Consider the following 22,794-nt stretch of genomic DNA (forward strand, 5'->3'; position numbering starts at 1 on the left):
CACAGTAAGTGGGGGAAAATACCTGTGTTCTCTTTAGTCATCATTTAAGAAGTTTGAATCAAGTAGCTGAAATACATCATAAGCAACTTTCAATAGAATATCTCAGAATGGGGGTATTTTATTGTTTAAAGTAGTATCTTTGACCTTTTAACATATTAAAAAGTTAATTTGTAATGAATCACAGACTGAAAATAAGAGCTAAGACTCTAAAACTTATACAAGAAAATCTTTGTGACCTTGGCTTAGGCAAAGAATTCTTAGGGCACAAAAAGCATGATACTTGAAAGAAAAAAATGGTTGACCCTTGAACAATGTGGATTTGAACTGTATGGGTCCACTTACAATGCAGGTATTTTTCAGTCAAATGTTAAGAGTACCACACGATCCTTGGTTGGTTGAATCTGTGGATGTGGAGGAACTGCAGATACCAAGGGCCAAGTATAAGTTATACTCAGATTGACACCCACCTTGTTCAAGGGGCAACTGTAATAAAACAAACTTTATCAAATTAGAAATATCTACTCTTCAAATCACATGGTTAAGAAAATGAAAAGGCAAGCCAGAGATTAGGACAAAATAGTTGCCAATCATTATCTCATAAAGGACTTTTATTAAGAATATATAAAGAACTCTTAAAATCCAATAAGAAGTATACAAACAACTCAATTTTTAAAAAGCAAACTTCATCAAAGAAGAGATGTGAATGACAAGTAAACACATGAAAAGATCTTTAATATCATCTACGGGAAACTCAAATCAACACCTCAGTGAGATAACACTGCATACCCATTAGAATGGCTTTAAAGAAAAGACAATATCAAGTGCTGGTGAGGATGCAGGAAAACAGGAATCTTCCTATATTGCTGGTGGAAATCACCCCAAACTAGAAACAACCTAAATATCTTTCATGGATGAAGGGATAGACAAACTCTGGTACATTCACACTATAGAATACTATTCAGCAAGTAAAAAGAAACGGACTTCTGTTCATACAACCTGCATGACTCTCAAATCATTTTAGAAAGAGGAAGAAGCCAGACTCAAGATGCTTTATGCTGTATGACTCCATTCATAAGCCCTTGTAGAAAAGGTGAAATTATAGAGGCAAAAAATAGATCAGTGGTGTCCAGGGACTGGTCGTAGAGAAAGAGTTCATTACGAAGGAGCACAAGGGGACTTCCTGGGGTGAAGGAATAGTTCTATACCTTGACAGTGGTGATTCCACAACTACATTTATCAAAACTCATGGAACTGTAAAAAATGGATTTTACCAATGTAAATTATATCCATTGAAAAAAGTTGGATTGGATTCCATTTCTTGCTATGTTACAAATTTCAGATGCTTTAAGGATTAAAGTATAAGAGATGAAATAAAACTTTTAACAGCCAGTACAAGGGAATATCTTTTAAGATCTTAAAATACAGAAGAATTTTTTAAATAAAACACAATATAGGAAAAGATGGATGATACCTTTGATTACTTCTGTTCATCTGTTCATCAGAAGACCTCAACAAATGTGAAAAGTCAAGCCCCAAATGATAAAATAAGAAGATATTTGCAACACATATAATTAGCAAAACATTGGTATCTAGACTATATAACTACTACAGAAGAATAAAGCATACAATCAAAACTAATCAAATATCAAAGTCAACTCACTGTCATTATGATTGCACATCTGAATGTTGTATTGATGGGAGATGATGTTGAGTAATAAAGTAATAAAAGAATATCTAAAATGTAATGTCATTTATATAAAATTTCAGAATAGACCAAATTAACAATGATTTGCTTGGAAATGCATATATCAGTGATTAAACAATAAAGAAAAACGAGAGAATAATAACAAAAAATTTAGGACAGTGGTTAACTTTAAGGTGAAGAAGAAGAAGGGAGTACAGGTAATTTTCCATTTCTTAGCCTGGGTGACAGATTCACACAACTTTATCATTGTATAAAGTGCATATATATGGTTTATACACTCGGGTTTATGATGGCATTAGCTCAGATTACTAAGAAGACAAGATGGGGCTAATCATGCAAGAGATTTATTAGAAGAATGCCTGAAAGGACTGTGATATAGGTCTGCCACCTGGGAAGGAGACAGGGAAGGGAGCAGGGTTGGGTAGGAAGAGCCTTGGACTGCAGCACGGTTCCAAGAAAGTTTCAGCTAGGCCAAGAAGGAGCCAAGGCCAACCATCAAGGAGTCCCCATCTTGCATGGGCAGTGTTCTCACCTCGCCAGGTACTGACTGGCATCAACCTTGAGAAGCATGACCTTGGTGTGATTTTGGAGGTGCTTTCAAAAGGCAGCAGCTGAGCTGTCCGTCAGTTTTACTCCCCACAACAGGAGATCTGAAAGGTGCATTTTGTGGCCACCACTATGGTATGTCAAAAATTTTTTTAATTATTTGAAAATGGACAAATGATATCAAAGAAGAAAGGAAAGCTCTTTGTTATAGAAGAATGCTATCCAATGGATGTAGAAGCAATAATAGAAAAATCATCTTTTTTCAGTCTGCAAAATAATAAGTGATTTGGCAAAGATTATCAATGGACGCTAAAACACAGTGCAAAATCTCACACCACAGATTACCAACTAAATACAAGGGGGAAATGTATATTACCAATGGAGAGATCCAGTAGCTACCACTTTAACCAAGAGATCAAACCTGCAGACTGGTCCCCTTGGGGACCAGTGTTCAGGCCCACCTCACATTTATGAGGGCTAGGGTACAAGAACACAAGGAGGCCCACATACTAGTCTCTAAACGTTCAAACTTGCGAATCAAGCTACCAGATTTCATAAAGTAGCTTTTATTCTCAGATCTTGACAAATACACCTTTATAATGCTTATAAGTATATAAAGCTATGGTTTTTATACAGGGACTTTTAAATGACTGAAAGCCAGAAAAATATCAAGACAATTGATTTTAATTATTGTACTCATGTGAGTTTTGTTTGACACACTGTGATATTTTAATAAAGACATGTGCATAATTTTACTATATATTTATTTGAATATTATTTATGTTGCCTTTATTTTAATAAAATCACTAACTTGTTATAATTAATAATTTGACATAAGTTGTATCCTATAGATAGAAATAATCCAAGGAATTAGAAATATAAAATGTAATGGTATTCAAAGTATCAAAAATTTTAATATATTTATCAAAAATATAAGTTATATAAATAAAAATATAGAGAATTTAAATTTATTTTTATATATTTCTTCTAAAAGTATTGCTTTCTTCTAAATATTCAAAATAATATATTGAAAGGCAACTGCATCTTATTAACAAATATCAATAACAACTTTTAACAAAAAGTATTTAAAGCTGAAATTATACTTAATTTTTTGAAAATTTAATGAAAGCTTATTAAATATTTTTATAAAAATAAAAAATTTTTAACTCTAGTGTTCAATATTCATGCAGTTGCCTATGTAAATATTAGTATCATATTCATGCATGAGTAAAAGTTGTTTGATATTGCAAAATGTACAACTTACAAATACCACATGGATTACTGAGGATTTCCAGAACCTCAATTTCCAACATGAAGGGAAACAAGAAAACAGATGCTTGGCACTACTGAATGGCAGTATTTCATAATGCAAGAATTTTTTGTACTCATGCTGAAAATAATGATTTTATAAATTAATTTGCCTTTTCTCTCAAATAAGTATTTCCATCCCTCACCTCCTCTTCACAATCTAAAGCAGTGTCCCTCCATCATTGGCTACAGCCCTACACTTGCAGGGCATTCGGTCAGAATCACTTAGTGGGATTCTCCACACCAAGAACAAAGGTGTGGAGAAGCATTTCCATGGAGTCTGAATGATGTTAGTGACATTACCTGGGGGACCCAAGACAATGAAATGAGATTGGTAAACTTTCTCTAAGATGATTGGCTTGGTCTCCTCAAAAAATTAACATGGGTGAGAAGTGTGAAGAGACTGTTCTAGATCAAGAAACTAAGAACACACATCAATCAAATGTGACAGGTGACGCTTGATCTACAACTAGTTCCAAAAAATTAAACAATTTATAAAAGATTTGGGACAATTAGGGAAATTTGGGAACTGGCTATGAAATTAATTGTTAGTGTTCACAGTTGGAATAATGACATTGTGGTTATATAAGAGAATGTTATTTATTAGGAGGTAAATGCTGAATTCTTTAGGGATAACGTCACATCATGATGTTAGGAACTTGTTTTCAAATAGTTCATCAAAATATGTTTCTTAACTAAGAGATTGGTAAACATCCACGTTACAGTGGATAAGTTGTGGTGAACTGATGCTGTTACATTACTATTGGATGTGTAAATTCATGAGACCTATATAAAGAACAATTTAGCAATATCAAATGTGCAAATCAACAAAACTTTTAATGCAAAATTCCACCCCTAGGAATTTATCCTACAGGTTCATGGGCAAAATCACACATATCCATCAGCAGGAAATGATGGAATTAATTATGGTACACCCATGCAGTGGAGTACTAGCAGAAAAAAATAGAAGGCTTTAAGTTAGTGATACAGAAAGATCTCTAGCATCCATTACTGAGTGAAAATAAAAGTCAAGGTTCAGAACAGTATTACAATATGCTCCTATTTGTTTAAAAGGGGAGAAATGTTTATGCATGAGCTCTTTTTTGGCAGGATACACAGGAAGTTAAAATGGTTGCGTGAGGGGAGGAGCATTAGGTAGCTGGGGGGACAAGGATTAGAAGGAGGCTTTTCCCCAATGGCCCTTTTATACTTTCTGAATTTTAAACATGTGAATGAATCACTTACTCAAAACAATTCTTAAAACTATCAACCAAATTAAACGGTGAGTATCAACACGAGTGTCAGACAAAGGTTTAATAGCTGAAATATAGAGAGGATTTTATAGACCAATAAGAAAAGGGAAGGAGTGGGAGCGGTCAGCCTTCATAGAGTGGATGGGGAGTATTTTATCATTGACCTTGTTTAGAACGCTGGTGCAGGCTCGACTCTTAGTAGGTTTTATTATTAGTTAAAAATTGTCTACAGACAGTGTACTTTCAGATTGCCTACACTCAGAGTAAACTGCTTTCTTTTTTTTTTTTTAAATAATCAACATCAACCAAAATGCCATGTGGCTTTTTTTTTTTTTTACAATTTGATGAATTTAGATAGATGTATACACCAATGAAACCACCACCACCAATCAAGATAACTAACATTTCCATCACTCCCCAAGAGGTGCAAATTTCAAATTCCCAATTTATCCCTAACCTTTTACCCCTAGTAACGATAAGTTTGTTCTCTATGTCTGTGAGGCTGTTTCTGTTTTGTAAATAAGTTCATTTGTGTCCCTTTTATTTGATTCCACATATAAGCAATATCATATGATATTTTTCTTTTTGTGTCTGACTTATTTCACTTAGAATGATAATCTCCAGGTCCATCAATGTTGCTGCAAATGGCATTATTTTATTCTCTTTTATGGCTGAGTAGTATTCCATTGTATGTATATATACCTCATCTTCTTTATCTAGTCATCTGTAGATGGACACTTGGGTTGTTTCCATGTCTTGGCTATTGTAAATAGTGCTGCTGTGAACATTGGGCTGCATGTGTCTTTTCAAATTATATTTTCCTCCAGATACATACCCAGGAGTAGAGAGTAGAATGTTTTCATTCCCTTGCCCTTAATATGCCAATGTCCCAATTCACATACAAAGAGGAAGAAAAAGAAGGAGACAGAAGGGAAAGAGGAAGGAAAAAGAAATGCCACATCAAAATTTGTCCAATTCTATTCGTAATCTTTGAAATGCAAATTAAAATATTTACGGAATAACCTTTTTCATCTAGCAAAAAATAATTTTAAAAAAATTGTAACATACCAGTAGTGGCAAGTAAATAAAGAAACGAAAATTCAGATTTTTTACATTTAGATGATCATATCCATTGACCTCATTATTCCATTTCTGGAAATTTATCAAAAGAAAAGAATCAGAGATGGGAAAAAAGTATTGTTTACAATAACAAAAAATGCCTGTAATATGAGATTAAATAAATAGTTATATCTACATTATGAGAAATGGTGTAATCATTAAAAATGTTATAAAATAAGATTAATTGACTTGTAAATTTTGAGAAGGCAATTAAAACTGTATGTAAAAAGAGAAACCATTTCTTGTGATAAACTTTGCATAGTATCAAATTTATTATTTTGACCATATTTAAGTGAAGAGTTCTGTGGCATTAAGTACATTTACAGTGTTGTTGCAACCATCACTACCATCCATCTCTCAAAATGTTCTCATCTTGAAAAACAAACTCTATGCCCATTAAGCAACAATTTCTCATTTCCCCATCCCTCCAGCCCCTGGAAACCACCATAACTACTTTCTGTCTCTGTGAATTTGACAAGGTATCTTATATAAGTGGAATCACAGAATATTTTGTCCTTTTGGGAAGAGTTTATTTCATTTAAAGTCTTCCAGTTTCACCCATACCATAGAATGTGTCAGAATGTTTCTTCCTTTTATAGCTGAATAATACTCCGTTGGGTGGAAATACTACATTTTGTTTATCCATTCATCCACTGCTAGGCACTTAAGTTGCTTCCACCTTTTGGCTACTGCAAATTATGCTGCTGTGAACATGGCCTACAAGTATCTGTTTGAGTCCCTGCTTTCAATTCTTTTGTGTGTACACCCAGAAGTGGAATTGCTGGATCATATGAAAACTCTACTTTTAATTTTTTGAGGAAACACCATAGTATTTTCCATAGCTGCTACACCATTTTTCTTTCCCACTGGCGGTACACAAGGGTTCCAGTTTGTTCACATCCTCGCTAACACTTGTCATTCTCTGTTTTCCTGATGGGTGTGAACTGGTATCGCACTGTGGTTTTGATTTGCATTTCCCTAATGATGAATGATATTGAACATCTTTTCATGTGCTTATTGGAAAGAAACCATTTTTATGAAAGAAAGAAACTTTTCTATGAAAATCTATTACATAGAGAAGGAAAAAAGAAAATATAAACATCAAAATATTATCAGTGTGCTGAAATACTGTCCAGCAAATATTGACTCCCTTCCCCAGTATCACCATAGGAGGATACACTTCCCTACCCACTGAACAGACTTCCCTGTGCCTTGTTTTGGCCACCAGTGGAGCATGGACGGAAGTAGCAACGTGCCAGGTCTGAGCTCAGGTCTCAGAGACATCACATGTTTCCACTCATGCTCTGCGCAGGCATGCTCCAGGTAACCACTAGCCTGAGCTGCAAAGTGACAGCTGTGGAACCAACCTAGAGTTGTCCTGTAGCCTGAAACAGCCACCCAAGCTGACCCATAGAATTGTTATCAAGAAGTAATTGCTAGTTGTTGTATGCTGGTGAGTTTTTTGAAGCCATTTGTTACACTGAAAAGGCTAACTGGTACACAGAGCTTATCTCTGGATAGTAAGATTAAGAATGATTTTGTACTGTTTAGGTATGTTCCAAATTTTCTACAGTTCTCTACTTACTGATGATTAAAAATTAACCTGGAATATTGCATACGAAATTATTAACAGTGGTTATTTCTGTTACTAACCACATTTTTTAACATTTTTATTTAAATTCTGAATTTGTTTCACAATGAATATGTCTTATTTTGTAATCAGAAAAAAATAACAAAGCCCTTTGCTTGTTTCTTATTTTTCTAGAACAATGGCCATGCAAAAATCCCAAAAGGACCTTCCAGGAGTTAGTAATCAAGCCAAGTATAGAAGGATAATTTCTTCCTTATTGGTTGCCTGGGCTGGCCGTGGGAGTGGGGAGTGACTACATATGGGCACTGGGATGTTTTGGGAGTTTAAAAAATGTTCTAAAATTGGATTGTGGTTGCAGTTGTACAACCCTGTAAATTTGCTAAAACTCATTGAATTCTATACTTAAAAAGAGTGAATTTTAAATAATTATATGTAACCTCAGTAAAATGAGATTTTAAAAAACCCCATTCTTCCTTTACATGACAATTTAAAGAAATAAGGTTTAGTTTCAAGAACTGGAAGCACAGATAACTCTCCCAATAACAATGCAAACAACAACAATGGAAAATAAACAAATATACAAATTCTCATTGAAGAAGTACAATAATTAAAAGGCAAATTTGAGTGAGACTATGAAGCAAAGACTCTGAAAAAAAAGTTCCTAAATTTAACTGGAACACTTTATTTCACTGAGCAAATTCTGATTTTCTCACAATATTCTGTCACACAGAAGAGCCAGGCTTGAGGGCAGAGGGCTAGGGCGTGGAGGCACGTTCCTGAAGCCAGCACAATTTGAGGATGGGATAGGAGACAATAGTGCAATAGCCCAACGTGCTAACAACTGCAATAGGCAGGCAACTTCCCCTTCCCCACGTCTGCGGGCTAACTTGTCAGCTCCTAGGTGAGACATGGAGAATATAAATACATATGTTGGGTAGTACCTTGTAGGGACTTGGGATGTAACCAAACACTCCATGGGCACTTCCGAGGTTAACTTATTTGAATCAAAACGATTTACAAATTATGTAAACTAGGTCCAAGTACAGTAAAAGCCTTGTGTCCCAGGCCAAAAGTCCTAAATCAGCCCCGCTGTCTGGAAATCATCGTCTTGTCAAACCTCTAGGCTAACATCTAGCTTTTGCAATATGAAAGTTGCCATGACAACTGAGGGGAAAGTTTGGGTCAACAGAATATAATCCAGAAGCAATTAAAAAAAAAAAAACTCTTTGAGCAGCTTCTTTAAGCCAAAGGGGATTCAAATGATACACGCTCAAAAAGCACAGTGTCTCTCAGATATAAAATCTGGGGATCATGGGGCAAGAAAAATAAAAAGCAGATGGAACAGCGTTAAATGGACAAAGCAGGAAGCATGGCTGCCCAGGCATCTCTCTTCACCTTGGGTATCTCGTACCTAAGATGGCCAAGAAATGTTCGTTGGTTTAATCTGATTGGTCTCCAAATCCTTATTTCATGTCCCAAAGAAGAATGAGCTTGTCTCATTTGAGCTGAGACCCAACCACACTGCATTGATAGGGATTTCCAGAAACCCCGTATTTGAAAGGATTAAGCTCTTACGACTGCGTCTCCTCAACCACCCTAGAGGTAGCATTTGATTGGAGTTCGGTTCAAGGGAAAACAACTGCTTCTGCAGAAAATTAAATTCAACTAAGACCAAATAGAAAAACATTTAAAAACAACTTGTTTTTGGAGTGTATTTTGGGAGAAATGCTTACTCTGTGCATAATGGAAATTTTCTTGTTTTTCTGTGCATCATCTATTCTCCCTTCATCAGATGACCACCCCTGATTTTCCATCTCCCATTTTTTCAGCTGTCTGGTTCAGAGAAGCTGATTCCATCCCAAGTCTCAGGAAGATGCTATGACTAGGCTTGGCCAAATCAGAACGTTTCCCCTCTTTTGGCCGTAATGATTGGTTCAGGATTGTACATATGACCTACTCAGCACCAAAAGAATAGACTCTGAACCATTCTTGGAAGGAACTAAAAGAGTCTTTATAACATCTTTGTGTCCTTTTGGATTGGAGGGCACCATGGCACACTGCAAACACCACTGCATTGACAGAAGGGCTCGTTTTAAAGCCCTGCTTCCTACAAGCTTTGTGATCTTGGACAAATCACTTAACTTCCTTGGGTCTCATTTTACTCATTTCAAATTCTTTGGGGTACCTGTAAAGATTTTACAAGGATGCATATGTGAAGGCACACTATAAATTGTGAAACCTTACTGAAATATAAGGCTTTGCCTTTTGCTTGCCAGCAGCCAAAACTGGAGTAAGCCTGGAGAGATGTTTGGGCCTGTTTAGGGCGCTGGAAAACAAAGCACATTACCCAAGAAGAAGAGAATCTGAAGCCACAGAATGTCAGAGCCAAAAAACCTTGGAGGATATCTGGTTCAACCCCCTCATTTCACAGTTGAGGAAACTTGCTCTATCTACCCTTGAAAAGGAGGAAATGAGATAAGAATGACTATTGCAACCACGCAGCCAGGGTCCCCACAGAAAATTAAAGCAATCAGATAATAAACTATGGCTTCTAAGCCAGAGCTGTGCTAGTGTTTGAATAACGTGGTTATCTTCTCTCTGTTGTAAACAGCTTCACCTGCAGGGAAATGACACTACGGAAGAAAAAAAAATGAATTTACCGAGGACTTCACCTCCTCCACACAGCTCAGCCTTCTGAGACCTAAGATGGGAGGAAAAGAATTTTGCAGTTGGAAAAATTGCTGAGCCATGTGCCTGAAATGCTTAACAAATCACAGTGGGGACTTTATTTAATATTTTTTTTCATTTTCCCTGTTGGCGAGAACCACTCCTGCAAAGAAATTATTTGCCAAATGGTGACTTCATTTATGATGCCGGCCATGTGATGTTTAACAGCTGACATTTGAGTACTTTAAAAAAAATCATCCCTTAGCTTACATAGCAACCAAAAGGGTTGCAAAAATTTAGAGGTGCCCATGTAATTTTCAATCATTTTGTATGGGTAAGAAGGTATGGAAGAAATCATATCTGGTCAATATTTTTGAAGACTATAATAATTTTTATTATATTTTTATTATTATTATATATATATTATATATATATTATATATATATATATTATGTTTTATTATATAAAACACATAGTACAAAGAGTACTTTATATGTGTTAAATAACTCAATCCTCAGAATAACTCCAGGAGGCAGATACAGTTTTTATCATCCAGAGATTTGAAATGAGGCACAGAGAGGTTGAGTAGCTTTCATAAATCACCCAGCTCGTGAACAGAAAAACTGGGATTTGAACCTAGGTTTCTTGGACTCTGTAGTCTGACTGCTTAACCACCCTGTTAGACTGAATTTCTAATGGTAATCTTCTGCATAGAATGTCTTATATGTTCTTAAAGAAATAACTTGTATATAAAATTAAAATAAGTTAAAACATCTGTTCAAATTTATCTTTCTAAAACAGTTCCAGTCACAGCATCAATAGAAAGCAGAGTGACATAGTGAGAATGCAAGCTTTGGAGCCACGTTCAACTGAACTTGAGTTCAATGACTGGCATAGCTGTTATGAGCTTGGGCAAGTTCCTGAACCTCTTTGTACCTCAGTTTCTTCATCTGTAAAATAGGGATAATAGTGTTAATAGCATTACTTAAATCCTAGAGTGGTGGTGGGTTCAATGAGATAGTTTATGTAAAGTGCATATCCCAATGTCTGGCACATAGGATGTCCTCAATAATTACCACTCAGTATTGTTATTAATATCATTATTACTCTGTGTATCAGGTACCACTTCAGCTCTGCTCCAGCTTCTCTCAGCTTTACCTCTCTCTTCTTCCAGCCACCCTCCCCTCCGCCCTCTCACCTGCTGCAGCCCAGTCCTGCACAGGCTCCAATCTGCTTCTCCCATCTGCTACCTACCAGGGCCTCATCTTAAACCCAGCTGTGCCCCTGTCACCTCCTACCCTAGGACATCCCTGTTGACCCCAATGCATGAGACTCCAGGGGAAACTCCTTGACATCTGTGCATATGCAACCCAGAAGTGCTGGCAATGAGCCCTCTCAGGCAAAACTTTAACCCTTTCTTCTCTCTTGTCTGAGGGTGTATTTATTTGCTAGGGCTGCCATAACAAAGCACCACAGACTGAGTGGCTTGAACAGCAGAAATTTATTATTTCAAAGTTCTGGAGGCCACAAGTGCAAGATTAAAATGTCTACAGGATTGGTTTCTTCTGTGACCTCTCTCCTTGGCCTGTAGACGGCCACCTTCTCCCCATGTCCTCACATGCTCTTTCCTCTCTGCGTGCACATCCCTGGTGACTCTGGGTTTCCAAATTTCCTCTTCTGGAAAGGACTCTAGTCAGATTGGATTAGGGCCCACCCTAACAGTCTCATTGTAACTTCATCACTTCTTTAAAGACCCTACCTCCAAATACAGTCACATTCTGAAATACTGAGGGTTAGAGTTTCAGCATGTAAATTTGAGGTGACACAATTCAGCCCATAACAGAGGGTTCTGAGATGCATTTTGTTAGGCTCCTCAGAAGACCCTATGGGATAAAGAAACCAGTTGACCATAGTGGTGGCCAACTTGAAGTATACCCTTCCCCCTGGGCTGCATCTCCGTTCCTCTTTGGGATCACACTCATCTGTGAAGTCCTTACATATAAACCGTGGTCTCAGGTCCGTCTCTCTGGGAAATTTGGCCTAGAACACCCGGTGGAGACTGTGGGTGGTCTCCTACCAGAAAGCCTATCCAACCTGTCAAATGTGGCCCCACCTGTCCTTTCACCCCTCCTGCCCAACCTGCACAGGGCTCAGCACGATCTAGCCACACTGGACTATTCATTCTCGCTTGTCCTCTCCAGGGCACAGAGTCCTCATCTTCAGGTGACAAGGCCTTATCCCTTCCTCCTCTTCAAGTTCTATTAGAAACTCAGTTTCACCTTCTTGTGAATGACCTTATTACCCTCCTGAAATGAGTTATCATCTCCATGTAATTTTAAAATAAATACATATTTTGTGCTAATTGGGAAGATTAAAATGTTCCAGGTTTGCACAAAAAAAAAAAGAGAGAGAGAGAAAATCACAGTCCTTCAGAAAGGATCTAAATTAATGCTGGAAAATTATGTGGGAAAAGTTAACAGATGTACAGCTGGCCAATCCCAGGTTTTAATTAAAACCCATCTTTTATTGGTCAAAACATGACTAGTATGAGAGCCAAGCCAAAAGACAGAGCTAGATGAATGCACCCATGATCACACACACACACACAGTGTTCTGTTATTCTATACTACGTAGAAGCAGCAGGATGTGGATACAAATGGATTTTTCATGTATTTCTCTTGGCATTATGGCCATATTTAATGTAGCATCCAGTAAAGTCAAAATTTTAATTAAGTTTGTGGTCTGACCATCTGTATTTGTTTGGAATTTCTGCCTCTTCAAAGCAAAAATGTGAACCTGGCTTTAGACCTCGAAATATCTCAGGCTGCAACCAAATGCATTATCAACAAACTGAGAATGTGTGGTCTGAAGTATAAAGTAAGATTAGAAGAAGGGAACCCATTATCAAAATATCACAAAATACCTGGATATTAATTATGCAGTCAACAATTTGTTCGGACATGCTTCAGGGACGTTAAAAGGGAAATTTTCTGTTTTTTCAATGGAAAAGAGTCTTGGGATCAATTAACTGCCAAAGAATCAGTTAAATACATTTTATTTGTTCCTGTGGGTTTTGGTGCTACTTTTCTTTTACTCTTCACTTCTTGCATTTTTATAAATGGGAAAAACTATGTGTGTTTTAGTTAATCATTTAGGCTCCTTTACTTTACAGCAGTAAAAACTCATTGATGTACGGTAAATAAGAATAGTAAATGTGGACGATATGAATTAGCAAAAAGTATTTGTATATACTTAGGAGCAATAACAGAAGGTTCTTATTAAATACTCTGTAGTGCTGACGTAACGTGGACTGCAGTGGCCTGCCCTTTGGGAGAACTGAGCCACCTATAGTTTACCTTTTCATTCTCTGTGTAGTGTTCATTAAGTAAATTAAAAGGATAACTACATGTCCAGTTTGAAATGGCAAATCTGGGTAGAAACCCTGCAACAGCATTGTCTACCTTCCTACTAAAATTCATATGAAGACCAGGGGAAAAAAAAAATCTCAATACTGAAAACAAGGACAGTCTTACCCAATGCCAGAATCTGATAGGTTTTCCCAGTTCTTGCCTCTAGAAAACAAGATTGTCTGTTGAGATAGAAATGCATTTATTCCTTCATCACCATATTGTCCCACAAATACAATTCTAGGCCAAGCAGAAAAGAAGGAACTCTGTCCTATTATATGCCTGCCACTTTTTGAGGCAGCCAGGGCCCTGTCTCTCCTGATAAACTCTCCCATTTCCAAACTAACCCTCTTCTCTCCAATGTGTTCATTACATACACTCATAAATTTACTCAGTTATTAATTGCATATCTACGATGTGCTATGCCGGGCATTGTTCTAGAAGCTAGGGATACAGGAGTGAACAAAAATAAATAAGCTCTTGTGGAGCTTCCATGTATCAGTTTTATGTCCATTTACAGACAGACACTCAAAATACAACTCAGTAGGAGCTAAGAGAGAGGTAAGAGTAACAATGCACCCTGGGAGGTATGGTCCCCACAAGAAAGTGCTATAAGGGGAACAGGGAAATCTCAAGTTTTTCCTGTGTTCCGTCCATTCAGAGTGACAAAGACCTGGGAAGTGAGTCTAATGCAGCCCAGCAAAGCAGAACCAGAAAGAAGCCTGCTAGACAGCGTGGAAGTGAACCTGCTCTACATCAGCTGGGATAAGTGTTGTGCGGAAAACCAAAGCAGGGTGAGTAAGGGGGACTGGAATGCAGGCATAGGGGTGGGAGTTGGGACAGCATGGTTGGGGGGGGTGGGGGCTTCCTGGAGGAGGTGACATGTGAGCAGAGCCCAGAAGGAAGTGAGGAAGTAAGCAGTGCAGGTGTCTGGGGAAAAGCAGTCCCAGCCTGTGTGTGAGCGTCAGCCTCCACCTCCAAGCCCTGTACCTCCTGGTGTGTTCTTTCTGTTTAGTCAAGGCCCAGTTGTTTCTGTCAACAGATCTCCACAACATAACTTTCTCTTCTGTGCTCTAGAACCTTCTTTAATCCTGACCACTCTACCCCTGGGGAGTAGCCTTCATGCTCAGCCTTCATGGTGGAAGAGCTACAGGAGAAAGGAAAAAATAATAAACTAGGTGACACAGCAGGAAAATATATCCAGGAGGTTTACAAAATAGTGTTTCCATCATACATATTTTAGAAAAATTATTAAATTGTAAACAATTTAATAATCCAAACAAGCAGAGAGAATGAAAGGTTACCGACAAAGGGATACAAATCGACTCACCTCAGACTTGGCCTCTACAATAGCAAATTCTAGAAGGCAATAAAAATGTGCCTACAGACTTTAGGAAAAGGATCATGACACCAGAATGTCACATATATGTGTAATTGCATATGTCATTCTCAAGTATATGACATCTCAGAACATGAATCATTTCTGTTATCCTACTTGAGGAAATTTCTAGAGGATATATTCAGATGACCAAGATATCGATGAAAATAAAGAACTCCAGGAAGAGGAGTTTGTAGCTAAACGTCAGAAGGTCCCTCATCACTCAGGTCAAGACCTGAAATCAAGAGCTTCAGTGGGGGGTCTGAGTGCAGGGGCCAAGTTTGGCCCTATAGTGCTTCCTTCAACACGGCCTCTTTTCACTTCCCAGCACCAGGAAATGGGCTCAGTGAGCCATATCCTTCAACTTTCAGTTCAGAGGAAGTCTTCTCCATGCTTAGTGGCCACTGACAGCAGTGACACACCATGTTCTCTTCCAGCACCTGCTAACAATTGCTACACTGGTCACTCTGTTAAGAAACTGAACCAGAAGAATTACATTTTAAAGGTGCTTTCCTAGCACAAAAGCACAATGACATAGTGCAACATAATGGCCTTTTTTTTCCTGCCATGGAATATGAATGATGATTTTCTGTACCTTTAAAAGTCACACAGAGAGTCCTGAGTCATTGAGGTTTGATTGGGGAAGATTACTTACTCTACCACCAAATAACAGGTCTAATGTGTCACTGAACCTCTTCATACCCTCTTTCTTACAGGATCTGCAAATTTTCCCAAGTTAAAAAATCTTTAATCCAACATAATTGTAGTTATGGGTGGGGGTTGGAAAGTATGGAAGAGAAATTACAAGGAAATGCACCCAAAGGTTACAATAAGGGATAGTATGTCTGGCAGTAGACTTCTAACTGATGTATTTTTTTTCTCCTTCATATAGTTAGCAGATTTTGTTTACATAACTGATCTTTTTTTGGTGTTCTATTTTTTTATTGAATTATACTTGATTTACAATATTGTGTTAGTTTCAGGTGTACAGCAAAGTGATTTAGTTACACACATATATATATTCTTTTTCAGTTTCTTTTCCATTATAGATTATTACAAGATATTGAATATAGTTCCCTATACTATACAGTAAGTCCTTGTTGTTAATCTAAGTTAGATACAGTAGTGTGTATCTGTTAATCCCAAACTCTTAATTTATCCTTCCCTCTTACCTTTTGGTAACCATAAATTTGTTTTCTATGTCTATGAATCTGTTCCTGTTTTGTAAATAAGTTTATTTGTATCATTTTTTAGACTCCACATATAAATGATATCATGTAATATTTGTCTTTCTCTGTCTGACTTACTTCACTTAGTATGATAATCTCTAGGTCCATCCATGCTGCTGCTAATGACAATATTTCATTATTTTTTAAGGCTGAATAATATTCAGTTATATGTATGTGTGTGTGTGTATACATATATTCTTTGTCTGTTCATCTGTCGATGAGCACTTAGGTAGTTAGCAGATATTTTTAAAACAAATTTTTAAGAAACCAGCATATACAATCTTGTGTAAACCATGTAAGTGCAACTATATAAAAATGTATACATTGAAAGGAAAATACATCACAATGTATTTGTGAGATTATCCATATATTTTTCCTTCTATTTTATTTATAAACATTCAATAAGAGCAGGTATTTATAAACATTCAATAAGAGCAGATATTACATCTATAATGGAAAGTTTTTTTCTTAAATTAAAATAAGATAGGGAGGCTTGAGCTTGCTGAAAGAGAGCAAACTGACTGTTGTGTGGATGCCAAAAAAGGAATTGCTAATTATAAACAATTCTCATTTTCATCAAAGCTGATCAGACAGTTTCTACTTATACTTCTAGTGGAAGCCAGTGTTTTTAGCTAGAAAGAATGTCATTTCTTTTACAATATTTTAGAGTTCAAACTACTTGCCTAAACTCTTCAAGAGCATTAGTAAAAATCTATAGTGAGCAATTCCACATTAAAAAGGAACTTTCTATAGGGGGAAGGGGAACAGGCCATCAGTTGTAGCCCCAAGAGGGATTAAACAGTCAGATCTTTCTAGGTCCAAAGCAAATCCTGCCAGTTGCTCAGAAAGAATGCTGTTCTTTTTTGTAAAGCCCCTCATACAGCCTGAGCAATTTGGATACCAGCTCATCCCTTAACTCCCCTCCGACCTCAAGACTAAAGTTAGACAGAAAGGCCCGTGGAGGTAGGATGCTTGTCAGCCAAGGTCACTGTTGTATCTCAGAACATGGTATTGACTCAACATTTTGGAGTTGAAAAATAATCTGCTGAATGTGCCTACCTTTACTAAAAGATTGGAAATAACAAAAAGAAACCAGTAAGAGATCAAAATAAAAGCAAAACCGTTCAAGCTGAGAAATAAAAGAGCCCCTCCAAAGAGAAGTTGCCTGCTAGTTCTATCTCCTTATTCCCTGGCCTGCAGCCACTGTCTTGCAATGGCTGGTGCCCTCCCCAACAAGAGCATCTAAACCAGTTTTCTTCTCCCAGAGCCCAGGCCTCACCAATGCTTGAATGAGGACCTTGCAGCTGAAGGTCTTTTACCTTCCAGGATGTCTGATCATCCAAGCAGTCCTGACCTTCAGGAAGATCTCAGTCCTATAGTGGACAAGACAATACATCAAGATCCAACCTGACATGGTACCTTTTCCAAAGTCTGGGACATTTTATCTAAAGTAACGCCCCCAAGGAGTCATGCACATAACTAAAGGTGTTGGGTTTTGCCATTTCAAGTCCCAGTCCCACCCTTTGCTGGCTTCACACCTGCAAAGGCAGTCTAGACTTTCTCTCCTCCTGCTTCTGCCCACCTCTGCTCCAGCTCTCCTGACAAAACTATTTGGTAACTCTTTGGGAAGCAAAATAATGTTCAGATTCATAGTAGTCTAAGTCCACATCAAGAGCAAAGAAGCATTTCCTACAAGAAACAGTCTGCCAAGATTTCATCTCACTCACAATGAAGACAGCCTTTTATTTTACTTTGCTGATCTATTTAGCTTTCATTGTCTTAAATCTTCCCATTTCTGAAAAGATATGTTTTTCCTTTGAATTACCTACCGAAAGGCTCCATAAAGAGACTTTCCCAAAACAGTGTATTCTCAAAGTGAAAATCAAGGCGCACTTTCTCCAGCCATGTTTCTCAAAGTTTGTCCACCTGCCTCAGAATTACTAGGATGCTTTTTTAAAATGCAGATTCCCTAGGACCTGCCCAATATCTGCTGAATCACAGTTTCTTAGGAATGGGGCCCAGACATCTCATTTAAAAACACATTTCCTGAGGAGAGAATGTATGTGGCTCACAATATGTTTGCAGTTAATACATGCTGAATGGATTAATATAGAAAGGAGGGAAGTTTCCTCCGTGATTCTAATGCAAATTAAAGTGTAAGAACCATTGTTTTCTCTAGAAAAATAAACTAAGTTTAAAAAAAAATCAGTCTGCTCTTTCCACTCTCCCTTCGATGTTTTTCCATTAATTCCAAATGATTGGAGTTCAGACTCAACTCAAGAACTCTGTTGTGTCCCACTTTACAGATAGGAAAAGAGATTGAAGACATGCTCTTATACAGAGTTCACAACTTCAAAGGCATCTGACTTCAAAGGCATAATGACAATATTTATTGAGCACTTGCAGTCGTCCGTGTACTTTACAGACATTATCCTACGTAATCTACACTATAAAGAGATGAAATCTTACAAAATAGTTACCATTATCCCCATTTGGTACTTGAAGAAACTGATACTCAGGAGGAAGTTGAACCCAGGCGTGCTTTTTCATCCAAAATTTAGGCTTTCCCTGCTGTGGCCTGTTGCCTGCACCCACCCCCAGCAACATTTGTTCTGAGTTTTCTCTTCTTCTGTTCTGCCCAAGTATATTCTGTCTGTTCACCAATGCCTTTAGTTACTTATGTAGTTATCTTGTTGACTTAAAGCTTTATTTTCTGCTAAAATTTGTATTTTATTACTTTCTGGGTCTTAATATCAGATTGGATATTGAAAACCTTTTGATAAGTTCCACTGAACCAAACTTGGATCTGCTTACCCATGTACAGTAAAGCCAATCTACTGACATTGGGTTGTGGTGAAGAAAAGTGCAGCGTTTATTTCAGGGTGTCAAACAAGAGATTCTGGACAGCTAGTGCTCAAAACACCCAACTCCTTGGTGGTTTTCAGCAAAGCATTTTTAAAAACCAGGTGAGGGAGTGGGTCACAGGATATGTAATCAGCTTGTGCACAATTCTCTGGTTGAGGGTGAGGAAACAGGGCGGTGTCACAGGGGTTAATGTTGTCAATTTTTGCGTGCTAGTACATCCAGGGGCCATGTGCTCATCATCAAGTAGTTAATTTCTTCCATTTGGTAAGGGTTATGGTGTCTGTAAGATAACTCAGGAAGTGTGCATCAGATACTACTATCTTGGTACTTCAGAGAGGAGCTAAAGCAGAGGATATAGTGGAGGGGTCTGTCCTGGGAAGGCCTCATAGGGTCCTGCTTGGTTACGCAAGGAATGGGTGGCAAAAGTGTAAGAGGCTGAATGCAAAGGGTGGGAAGGAGACCTCTCGACATGCCCAGGAGAGGGCGCTAATGATAGGTGGCTGTTACCCTCATGATTTTACCTAGGATCATCTTGTCCTGGAAGCCAATACTGACCTCTTAAGGTTTATGGTCACTGACAACAGTCCTGTTATGCCAATAGCTAAGCTTTTCAAAGGATCTCTGTGTATATGTATGAAAAGGCAGGAGATGTTAACCACCTGAAGAGAGACTAAGAATACAGTTATTATCAATTGTAATAGGAATGCTTGTTATTCATGCAACTTCTTTGTTGATCTCTGCCCTAAAAATGGATGTTCTGGGGTTGTGATTCAATCTGGCAAATCACTTTCATGAGCTTTTTGTTAAAAGTTAGGCAAGTACCTGGCCCTTCATTGTTTGGAAAGGAAGTGACCCCAAAGAGGTGATTTAGCATCTGAGAAAGCAATGAAAGGGAAGGAATTGCATAGAAGTTTGGACATTTGCTTCTTAATTTCATTATTTCCATTACAGTATAGTTTTTAACTGCAAGCTCTGTGAGGTCAGGGAAGGCAGCTGGCTGGCTCACTACATTATCTCTGGCACCTAGCACTGTAGCTAGACCAGAGAAGATGGTCAGGAAACTCTTGTGATGAATGCTGTATTTGAAGCCTTTCAGAAAACCCTCTGTCGGTTTTGTTACAGTGATTTTATATTTTCTAATCTCTCACAGAGCAATTGAATTGATTGCAGTGACAATGTCTTGAGTTGTTAAATATCTGAGCCTGTGTGTAAGATTTCAAACATTCTTTTTTGTTATTAAAGATCTAACTAGAAATAAGGGAATAAAACAGAAGGTATGATAGATTAGAACAGTGTGGAGGAATCAAATAAATCCAAATTCAAAAATATCACAACAATGTTTATTACTATTTTTCTCCTTCCTCTTGTTCCAGAATGATATTCCTTGGCTCCAAGAACAATGAATCATTTGTCTGCATTATGCTGTCTTCCAAATAAAATAGCTATGTAGGGTGGATTTATAGACAAAGCCTTCTTGAGTCTAAAGACATGCTAGGATAACATATTTAAGACTGATGATTAATAGAAGTTACAGGAATATCTGAAATTTTAAAGCCTAAAAAAAAATAATCAATGTTTAGGTTGCTGAAAGTTTGTTCCTTAGGATCATAGATATGGAAGATATATTATTTCATCATGTAAGTCTAGCTCTTAAAGTGAAATGGCTTTGTTTTGTTTTCAAAAGTATATACTATTCAGGGCTATTGGATATGGAGTTATAAGCAATCTGTCTATTTATTTGTTGTGATTTATGCTAATTCTAGAAGAATCATTAATACTTACATATTAGAAGAGGGACTTATAGAATAATAAAGTTAGAAAAGTCTTCAAAAGATCATCAGGTATGGGCTTTGTTGAGACACATATTATAGGCTAAGCAATACGGTAAAAAGTCTTAAAAATATGCATGCCCTCTGACCAGTAATTCTATTTCAGGGAATTACAATCAGAATGTGTATAAAGATAGCTAGCTAGCTAGATAGATAGAAAGAACAATCACATCATATCCCTATTTATAATCGTATGAAATTGGAAACAGCCTAGATGTGCAACACTGGAAAATTAGCAAATACTTTATGATATCTCTAACAATTTGCAACCACTGAAGTCATGTCTGTGGACGTAGAAAATATTCATCATCTATTGTCAGGTGACCAAAAGCTGAGAAGGAGACAGAGCATGGCTGATATGACGCCATTTAGTGAGTTCAAAACTGTGCATTTATGTGTGTGTATGCACAAGGGAGTGCCCATACACATGTGAAGAGACCCGTTTAAACATTATTAGTACTTGGATTTGATCCTGCTTGTGCCTCACATCCCGTTACTCAGCCTTTTCATTTCAGTCATTGCTGTTGAAAGCAGGTGAGCAACCTGACAGTGCCTTGCTGCTGCTGAAAGTTTTTCTCAACCTTGTGAGTCATCTGTAGAAACCCTCTTGGCCTTTTGAGGTCTGTGCAGATTTGGAAGAACAGGGAGTTCATGCCCCATACAGTGACCTTTTACCAAGGGAAGATGGGAGCCAGTGGATAAATATTTCAAGCGGTGTGCTGGCAAATGGTTAACATCCAGCTCTCTAACAAAAAGAGCCCTGATTTGTGGCATTCACCAGTTTCCATGATGGAAATACTCACACTGCAGTTGATGTCAAACCACCAATTTGATGTCACTGAACCCAGAGTTGGCAAGAGACGTGCACAGTAGGCTGGGCTAAGCTGGGACAGGCAGGCTCCAACACATCACTGAATAATATCCACCTCTTCTGTCTCCTGAGTGGACAATCTATATGCATATTCTATATGTCTTATCTCCTCAGATGGTACCCAGTGATTGATTGAGCCCTACTTGTCCAGAGTGGCCAACAATTTGATAATACACCTTTGACTTGCCTTTCTATCCTTCCCTATTTCCCTCTTTCCATCCTCCACACCACTTCCTTGGGATCACTTCCCAAAAGGAACAATCTGTACATGAGCCCTTGTCTAAGGCTCTTTCTGGGGAAACCCAAGGTAAAACAGAAGTTATTTCGGCCTATATCTGTTCTGAGTAGTTTGGATTTTTTTTTTAATTTGTGTTTTTAATGTCCTCAGTTTCTTGTATTAGTCATGTCACTTAGGTAACTTAAAGGAAAATAAGTATTATTTAAAATTGTGGGTAAATTCTATGTATCATGATAGGGCCCCTGGTAAATTGGAACCATCTTTATAATTTAGGAAGATTTAGCTGCCTCCAGGGCTCATATTTGTTGTCTTCATGCCTGTGGGTCCTGTTCTCCTCTAAAGCAGACATGAGACTGAGCCAGCCATAGGATTGGGAGAGAAAAAAGGATGTGGCCAGGAAAGCAAGAGTTAATGGAATAGATAACTTTTCTTATTTTTCTTATTGGCCTATTTTTTTCTTTAATCCCATCAAGGGTCACATATAGGTGTTCATTAAAGGATAATGGAAATAGTAATTATAGATATGAAAGCTACGATTTACAAAGTTTAATGATGAGAAACAGAATGTTGACACACCATTCACATTTAGAAAGATATAGTAAGTTTTCTAAATATAATGAGTTTTCAACAAGTTTTGCCAGTTGACAAGGAGATAATAACATTATCATGATTTTCAGAAAATATTTCATTCTGAGAAAATCTCTGCAGGAAAAAAAAATCTTGTAGTTAAAAGAGAATTTAGGTAAGCATCCAGATACAAAAGAAAAGAGCAAAAATCTACAGATATT

General features: G+C 37.5%; 1 protein-coding gene across 4 annotated transcripts in view; it reads left to right on the plus strand.

Annotated features, from left to right (window-relative positions):
• The window catches only part of JAZF1 (JAZF zinc finger 1), a 461,275-nt gene that overhangs the window by 98,125 nt on the left and 340,356 nt on the right, over positions 1 to 22,794 (plus strand). For 3 of the 4 annotated variants that reach the window (XM_072964775.1, XM_072964778.1, XM_072964777.1), the window contains one exon: positions 14,258 to 14,390. The gene's annotated coding sequence lies outside the window, so the exon portion shown is untranslated. Of the gene's footprint in view, positions 1 to 14,257; positions 14,391 to 22,794 lie in introns of those variants that run through there. The other variant, XM_072964782.1, reaches the window with a different exon arrangement.

The sequence above is a fragment of the Vicugna pacos genome, chromosome 7, assembly GCF_048564905.1.
Source record: "Vicugna pacos chromosome 7, VicPac4, whole genome shotgun sequence".
Classification (NCBI taxonomy): Eukaryota; Metazoa; Chordata; class Mammalia; order Artiodactyla; family Camelidae; genus Vicugna; species Vicugna pacos.